Source organism: Aquarana catesbeiana, linkage group LG03 (assembly GCF_042186555.1).
Source record: "Aquarana catesbeiana isolate 2022-GZ linkage group LG03, ASM4218655v1, whole genome shotgun sequence".
NCBI lineage: Eukaryota > Metazoa > Chordata > Amphibia > Anura > Ranidae > Aquarana > Aquarana catesbeiana.
The window spans coordinates 107,141,234-107,151,372 of NC_133326.1; positions in this window are offsets into that span (position 1 = coordinate 107,141,234).

The window sequence follows — 10,139 nt, forward strand, 5'->3', positions numbered from 1 at the left end:
ATGTGTCACTATAACAACAACAATCCAATAATACTCTGCTAAAGACTAACAACAAGAATATAATTTTCAATATATCATCATACTCATATTTGTTGCCATCTCTTCCAACAAATTAGAAGGATATCAACATTACTGGAAAAAAAAATACAATAAAATAAAATAATATAAAGAAAAGAGGGAGAGGAGAAAAAAAAGGGGGAAAAAAAGGCATCCAATAAGGTGGGAAACTGCCAAACCAAGCTTCCAAATTTATACACATGCACGTTGATGTCTGACCAAGAGGGTCAAGCAACTATGGCAATGAAGGTGCAAGTATCCATTTAACTCATAAAAGACAGAGATATAGGGGATTTAAGAAATTGCACCCATAGGGTCCAAACCTCCCTGAACTTAGAATCATTTTGGTTGGCTGTAGCTACCAACTCTTCCATACGCATAGTATAGTTTACTTCCACTACCCATTCGCGTATAGTTGGTATTACTGCTGATTTCCAATATCTAGGGATCAGGGTTCTGGCTGCCATTAGCAAAAATCGAAATATTTCCTTTTTGATATAGGTAATTCTCGTAATCCCGGGATCAGGGATAAAAGAGCAACCTCCGGGTTTCTGGCCAGATCTTACCTGTAATCAGGTGGCTGAGATTAAATATAGTTGACCAGTATGGTTTTATTACCGGGCAGGACCACCACATGTGTAGATGTGTGCCACCGGGCTCACCACATCTCCAACATTGGTCTGGTATAGCCTGGTTTCATTTCATTTAATAAGGCTGGACAGCGATACCATCTGGTTATAATTTTATAATTTCACTCCTGCGTATGGGATGCTAGAGTTGATTTAAATATAAGACAGAAGACTTTATCCCATTCTTCGGGAGCCAAGTCATTGCCTAGTTCTAGCTCCCAGTCTCGAGTGTAAAAAGGGCGGTGGGGGAATGCAAGCGACAGAAGGATTCCATATATTTTAGAAAGAGCATGTGGACATTTTTGATCAGAAAGAAATAGCTCCTCAAACATAGTCAGATCCCCACAGAGCTGCTCTTTGTCCAATCCATCATAAAAATGGTGTTCTTGGAAATATTGAAGCCAATCTTTTTGGCCGACACAAGAATGAGAGATGAGATCTCTCAGGGGTTTCAGACACCACAGAGTGAGCACATATCGGATAGGAGATGGATGTGGTGGTTGCCAGCACAGTATACCCTTGTTTGACAACCTGGGTAGAATCCCCGGATTACCCAAAATCAGGGGAGGGGCCCCGGGCGCGAAGATATACTGTATGTAATGCCCTATTATTTCGATGATGAGATATAGCACTTAAATTCAAAATCAATAACAGACCCTAATATTTCTGGGTTTCTCTATCTATCTATGTATCTATCTAACCACCAGAATTGCAAAACATGTGCTGTATTGTTTGTGTATTGAAGTGTATCATAAAATGTGGTATTTATTACAAAATGTAATGAACTATGGCAAAAAAATAGGACATATCTCACTAAAGTGTTAATTTGGCTAGAGGTGGGTTTTTTTTTGGTCGCACGTCTTTATTGAAAAGCATCCCAGTAATTATAATAAAACATTTTCTAAAGCCACGTACACACGAGCGGAATCGTCTATTCCAATTGTGTATATGCCTCATCTGACTAGAAATGGAACATGTTCTAAATATTTCCAACGAAACCAATTCCTATCGGGACACCCGCTCGTCTGTATGCTGTTCCGACGGACCAAAAACGACGCATGCTCTGAAGCAAGTACGAGACAGAAGCTATTGGATACTGGCTATTGCACTTCCTTTTTCTAGTCCCGTTGTAGGTGTTGTACGTCACCGCGTTCTCTGGTGTGACTGCGTGTTGGCAAGACAGCTTGAGCGGAATTCCGTCGGAGAAACCTTCAGAGTTTATTCCGACGGCAAAACCGGTCGTGTGTACAGGGCATAAGAATGGAGATACACAGTTCTTTATCTTTGCACTGGGCGTATTATAGGACCTACCATACCTTTACCACACCTTTACTATAAGTATATTTTCCTAATCTGTTTTAATTTGACAACATCTAGAAGAGATGAAAATATCAAAAATACGGGGGGCAGGAGGCGGAGCCTAGCGGAGCAGACATGCATTGTTAGAGCTCCACACCGCTGAGGAGAGAAGAGAAGGACAAAGCGGAGCCTGCAGGCTCAAAAGGTATCCATTTGAACCTTTTTGCCCCAGGGAACAAACTGTGAAAGTTTGGGCAGAAAATATGGTACTGGGAGGAAACCGTGGCAGAAATAAAAATCACCTCACAAAGAGCTCACAGGCACTCACTGCAGCTGAAGCAGCTCCAGTCACCTCACAATATACAGCACCAGGGCGCTCTCACAGACAGAAAATGTCACAGCAAGACTCTCCATTTGAGTCAGATACAGAACAAATCCTCTCACAAACTTCTCCACAAGCCTCCTCAGCATCCCCAGTAATATTATTACAAATTGAAAAGATGCTTCATAAGACTTTAAAACAAACCTCAGACCAAATAACAAAAAGCCTAACCAAAGAAATAAGAGAGCTGGGAAACCGCACCGCAGCCTTAGAAATAAAAATGGATGAAATTGAAATTACAACCCAAGAAAATATAACAGAATTGGAACAATTAAAAAAAGAGAATTTAATACTTCAAACTAAGCTCGAAGATTACGAAAATAGAGCCAGACGTTCAAACTTGCGCATAAGGGGAATACCTGAAACTGTGACAGACCTGCAATCTACTATTACTGCTCTATTACAAGAACTAAAGCCAGATATCCCTATTGAACGTTTAGAACTGGACAGAGTACACAGAGCCCTCACAGCCAAAAAGAAAGATGGACCCCCACGTGATATAATCACAAAATTTCATTATTACAGAACGAAAGAACAAATACTGATTGCTGCAAGAGAAAAAAAGGAACTTAATTTTCAAGGACACAATTATCAAATTTTTGCTGACCTATCCCAACTTACTATTACTAAAAGACGATCCATGAAACCCCAACTAATGGAACTGCAATGCCACAACATTATGTATCAATGGGGCTTCCCCTTTTCAGTCAGATTTAACTACCAAGGTACAATTTACAGAAGCAGATCAGCAGATGAACTACAACAAACCCTTTTAAAATTAAATCTGACAGAACCCACAAGCAGCAACACTCCCACACGCAGAAGAATGGCATCATCTTCACCTTCAGGCAGCACCCATAAAAATTTCAGAACAAAATGGGAATCATCATTCTCACAAAAGAGGCCGTTATGTCACATCATCCATGGACCAAGAAGATTCAATGGACTGACATCCTAATTCCTGATATCTCTTCCTTTATTATACTAAGAGATGGTTCTCTATAAAAAAACCTATATTTATAACAGAATGTAACTGCATTCTGATAGTCACACACTGTGTGGGATCATGTTACATTCCAGTTATATTTCTTATTACTTCTGATTCATATAGCCTTAGAATATATAAGTGAAATAAGGAAATTCTTGTTCAGTTATATATTATCAGGTAATAACAATAGATTTATTACTTTTTAAGACAAATATGTTCAATAATCCAGAAGTAATGGAAGCTTTTTCTTTCTTTTCTTAAAACAAATATATTATTACCTAACTAGTTCCTAGAATTATGTTTTTGTTTATTCTAATCTGAAGCAATACAACCTCAATTTTATGAGTTAACATATCTAAACAGTTACATATGAATAAAATATGTAATTGTTTACTGTAAAAGGGTTAAAATCCCAAAATAATTCAAACTATCTTCATCAATACCAAAGTTATTAACAGTACCTTTCTAACTGAATTATTTAGTCTAGGGCAAGACTAACCATATACAACCACCCTGGAATAAATAATTTCAACAAAAACTATATTCTGCACTCCAATTAATGAAACATCATTTTGATGTCTTTTGACATAGCACTTCTCTCCTGTAAGCGGAAGATCCGTGTACCCCCATTAGCCCTCCTCATTCTCCCAACCATATTATGTGGGAGTGTGACGAAGGCACTTATTCCCCTGAGAGAGATATTTATTCTCTTTCACGGGTAAATTGTGATTACTTGCAAAAAATAATTTATACAATGTATCATCTAATCTCATATGTTTTTTGTTTACTCTTTACTCCAGAATTCACTGGTTTCTTTTCTATCTATTCATCTCTTCAGTCCACACAGGTTGATCTGCGCAGTCAGCTCTGCATAACAAAAAGTAAGTCAAAACTATTTGATCTGTTGCCATGGCACCACTGAATATACTTTCCCTGAATGTTCAGGGAATAAATGTCCCTCAAAAAAGGACCAAAGCCTTCCGTACTTTCCATAACAAGAAGGCTCACATAGTATGCCTCCAAGAAACACACTTCACCAAAGATTCTACTCCAAAATATATTTCTCCTTTTTATCAACAAATTTACACGGCTTCTGCCTGTACCAAGCAAAGGGGAACTCTAATTGCATTTCACCGATCCACACCATTCACCTTATCATCAGAAATTAAAGACCCAGAAGGTAGATACCTGATACTCATGGGTTATATAATGGATACAGCAATCACGGTGATTTCCTACTACGCTCCTAACAAACAACCTACACCATTCCTCTCACATATATTACAAGTGATTAATACACACAAAATAGGAACAGTGATAATGTGTGGGGATTCGAACCAGGTCCTCCTCCCATTTCTAGATAAATCACCTTTTACACCATCCAAAATAACCTCTAGATTACCTTTTTCTCAACTTCTTTCCAAATACAATCTGGTAGATTCGTGGAGAGAAAGTAACCCAATGAAAAAGAAATTCACTTATTTCTCGCACCCTCATCAAACCTTCACCAGAATAGATCATATTTTTCTAACAATAGGAATGATACCAGAAATTATTGCATCAGATATAATTCCGATTCCGTGGTCTGACCATAATGCAGTATACACTACTATAGCCTCAGCCATACCAAAAGCGCATGACCCAACGTGGTACTTACCGGACATAATGCTCAAACACCCACTACATCAGATGGCCATTGAACAAGCTTTAAAGGAATACATATCAATTAATAATACAACAGACATCTCCCCAATAACACTGTGGGAAGCTCATAAGCCTGTCTTGCGTGGTACAATACAAAGACAAATGGCACTATTTAAACGGGAACGCAAAAATCTAGCAAAAAAACTAGAACTCAATTTTAATGCAGCCTACATATCATTTCAAGATAATCCATCTCAGAGTACAAAATCTCATCTGGAAAAATCTAGATTGGAATACGATCTATTTCTAACTGAGTCAGTTGATAAATCCCTCAAACGCTCCAAACACAATTTCTACATGAATACAAACAAACCAGGTACATATTTGGCTCGGGCATTAAATTCAACTAACAAATCTTTCAAACCAATACGTTTGAAATTATCAAAAAATGTTTACACTTGTAATCCAGTTAAAATAGTCCATAAATTTCACTCACATCTCGCAACTTTATACAAGACAAACAATGAATTTAATCCTACAGAGGCTGAATCCTTCTTCTCAAAAATAACCTTACCTGAGTTATCTCAGAATCAAAAAAGCAATTTGGATGAGCCTATAACTATAGATGAAGTTGCTAACGCCATAAAAGACCTAAAACTTAACAAAAGACCAGGCCCAGACGGCTACTCGGCTTTATACTATAAAACATTCTCAGAAATACTCTCTCCCATTCTCACTGAAACTTTTAACAAACTTCTAGATGGACATTCTTTTCGGCAAGAAACACTAATGGCAATTGTTTGTATGATCCCAAAACCCCTTTCTGATGATACTTCCTGTGTGAATTATCGGCCTATCTCTCTGTTAAACCTCGATATTAAATTATTAGCAAAAATAATAGCAAAACGCCTCAATAGCATTATAGGAAAATTCATACATAGAGATCAAGTAGGCTTCATGCCAAATAGACAGGCAGGCGATAATATACGCAGGGCAGTGTTATTGGCACATATTGCTAAAAAACGGAAAATCCCTTTATGTTTTCTATCTCTCGATATTAAGAGGGCATTTGACACAGTATCCTGGCAATATATGCAATATTCATTACAAAAATGGGGTTTTGGACCCCACTTTTTAACATGGATCAAAGCATTATATAATAAACCCAAAGCCTATATAAAATATGCTGGATACAAATCTGAAGCCTTTAATATCGAAAGAGGTACCCGACAGGGTTGCCCATTATCTCCCTTATTATTTGCCCTTATACTCGAACCCATGGCCCAATACATCAGAACAAACCAAACTATAACTGGCATTGAAGTAGGAGGTATTACACACAAATTATGTATATTTGCAGACGATATATTACTTTTTCTATCATCACCACAGGTCTCTGGTCCTAACTTAATACCAGCTCTTGATGGATTTGCAGCCCTATCCGGCCTTATGATTAATCCTAAGAAATGCCTAGTGCTTAATATTTCACTCACAAACATGGAATTGATCCCGGCTAGGGCTGCACTCCCATTCACATGGGCAGAAAAATCAATCCCATATCTTGGAATTCATTTAACAGCATCTCATTCTGACTTATTCTCAACCAATTATCCTCCTGTATTAAGACAGATCACAAATCTAATAAAACAATGGTCGCAACTTCCTTTATCCTGGATAGGGAAGATTAATGCAATCAAAATGACTATTCTACCCAAATTGCTTTATCTATTCAGAGTCCTCCCTATTCCAATTCCTTCCTATTTTTTGAGAATAGTACAAAAAAGAGCAACTTCGTTTATATGGGGCTCTTCTAAACCACGTATACCTATACACACACTACATCTTCCCAAAAATAAAGGAGGCCTGGGATACCCTAATTTTACTAACTACTACAGAGCAGCACATTTGGCCAGTCTGTCCAAATACCATGCAAAACAGGAAATCCCAATATGGGTATTTATAGAGGCTTCAGAAAATGACCCTCTATTAATATCAAATTTATTATGGCTTGATCCTAAAGACCGCTTTAAAATTCATAATCCCATAACTAAACACTTCTTATCTCTCTGGGATAAACTAAAAACCAAATATCAGTTACAATCTCCACACAATCCTCTCCTTTCTTTTATCAGAAATCCGGCCTTTTATCCGGCATGGATCTACCCAAATTCTTTTAAAGCTTGGACAACATCAGGCATTCAGACACTAAATGACTTCATAGCATCTAAATCATTCCTTTCATTCCCATCGCTTAGTGAAAAATATGATCTACCAAACTCTGAGATATTTAGATATCTCCAAATCAAAAATTTCTATACACCATTCCTAAAGGGGGATACACCATTATCCCAATTATCCATTTTTGAATCAATCTGTACAAAAGATCCATTTGCTAAAGGTACAATTTCATCACTTTATAATCAATTATATGGAGTAGAAAATCTTAATAGACCCTCTTACGTTCAGAGGTGGGAGGAGGACCTGGGACGAACTTTAGAAGACACGGACTGGTCTAACATATGGCTCACATCTAAGTCATCTTCACCCAACATCTTAGCACTGGAGACAAATTATAAAGTCCTAACTCGCTGGTACCTTGTACCCGCTAGAGTGGCAAAATATTCACCTAATACCTCAGCTCTTTGTTTTCGAGGATGCCCAGAAATAGGCACATATTTACACATATGGTGGACGTGCCCAGTAATCCAAACCTTCTGGAAGGAAGTCTTCGTGATTGCATCTAAAATATTTAAAAAAATAATACAACCAGATCCATATTTAACTTTACTTAATCTAAAACCGGAATGGTTAACACTCTCTCAATTCAAACTTATGATCCAACTAATAACGGCTGCAAAACAAACAGTGGCCAAGGCATGGAAATCTCCTACATTGGTACTAGCAGAAACAATTCACAGAATGAATAATACAATGTCCCATGCTAAGATGGTAGCCATCGATCTAAATCAAATTCCAAAATTTGAAAAACTTTGGCATCCTTGGATAAAACAACAGTTCCTGTCAAACTTCAATGACTCTGTCCTGTTGCCATGGTAACAGATTACATGACTTACAGAGACACCCATTCTAAGGCTTCAAAGAGAACTAAAAAGAATAATAAACTGACGAGCGGGACAACCTTGTGGACCATACCTCTACCTTTCAACCCTTTTTCTTCTTTCTCTTTCCTTTTCTCCACCTTACGATTAAAGCTCATTATCAGAATTTATTTGACCTATATACACTCTACTTGTAAACAATATGTATAGTAGGTATAAATCATTTAAATACCTACAAAAGTAACTAAGGAAATGATATATATCTTTAATTTAGGTTTACGTGAACCCAATGTTTAATATTTGAAATTTCATTATATTTACCTATATAAACCCTACTGTAAAACAATGAGCTTACTTTATAGATCCTTGTAAACTTACTTTATGTATCTTTATAACATTGTATACTCAATAAACTTCTTTTGACAAGGAAAATATCAAAAATACTTTTGAAAGAGACACATTGTAATAATACAAAAAAAAGATACAGTATAACCGTTGTTCTTCTAAGGATAGTTTGTAAAACTTGAACCTTCCTGTTTTTTTTATTTTACAAATAGTTACTGAAGTTTGATATTTTTTAATTTCTTGTCTTTACATACAGAATATTTGCTCTCATGCAAATACTTTGATTCTACTTTGATCACACCATGCTCCCTTAATGCTCCCCTGTTCTATTTCCAGTGCCCTGACACTCCACTGCCTGTAGCAACCCCCCCCCCCCCCATACTGCTCTTCTTTTCTGCCTCAACTGCCCCCCCCCCCAATACTGCTCTTCTTTTCTTTCTCAACCCCCTCCCCCTTCTGCCTACATTTCTGCATCCAATGCCCCCTTTTAGTGTTTCTCAACTCCGGGGCCCTCCATACTGCCCCCCCATTTTAAACCTCTCTTTCCCATCTAGTACTGGACTGCACTGTTCCTCTCCACTACTCCATCAGGTCCCCTGTACCGTGACTCTCATTTGCCTCTGCCATCCCACCCCCTATATGCTCCTCTTTTCCACTTATAGCATCATCACTGTATTACTCCTTCTCCATCAACATTTTGCTGTAATTAACTTTTTTCCGTTCTGGGATATTCTCATCCTACTTTTCTCTATATTACATTTAAAGCAATATTAAACCCAAGAGCAAAGATTTATTATATTGCAGCTTACCAATTCTTAGATGTGATGGCTGCATTTGTTTTCTTTCTTATGCTTTCTTTCTTCTATGTTCATCTAGTGATTCTAGTCTGTTGTTTTTCAAAAGAACAAGATTTCCAGCAGAATGTATCTGTGTTCATTGAAGAGACAAACCATTTAAGACTGGCAGGGGTGCTAACAATGATCAGATTTAACTTATTCATGTAAAACCTTTATCCTTAAAGTAAAAAACTGTTTGCTGTTATTGATTGTTTGATTATTTGTTGTTGTGATTCTAAAGTGTGAGATGAAGTTTGGCTTCAATTTGTAAGTGTATTTAAATCTGCTAGGACATCTAGCACTCCATTCCCCCCAGATTACCAATGCTGCTGTCTGCTGTGCCCTTGTTCTCATTCATCCAGAGTGGGGGCCAGTGATGTTGCTAGGGGGTGGCTAATGGGGCTATTGCCCTGAATCTGGGGCCCATAACCCCAAGTCTCCTCCCTTGCTCCACCCATATCATAGAGTCGGGAAGAACTTTCTCACACAAGCTCCTAAGCTAGGAAGGCGGCAGGTGAGTGCAGACCATGAAAGAGGGGAAAAGGGGAACTACCCTAGCCTGTCTTCTGTATACCCTATCCTGCATTCTGTATGTGAAAATCCGCATTGTATGCCAGGTAACACGACGGGCTCTCTGGGGACCCTGATGTAATGATAATATATAAGGATAGATAAATAAATATATATATATAAATATATATATATAAATATATATATATATATATATATATATATATATATATATATATATACATACACACACACGTATATTATATACATGTGTATGCCCGCCCAAGTGTATGACTCTTTACTTCGCTGCTATGGGCTCTTGCCCCAGATCTTTTGTAGACCTAGCAACGCCCCTGTTTGGGGTACTCTAATACAGGAAGTGTGTTACTG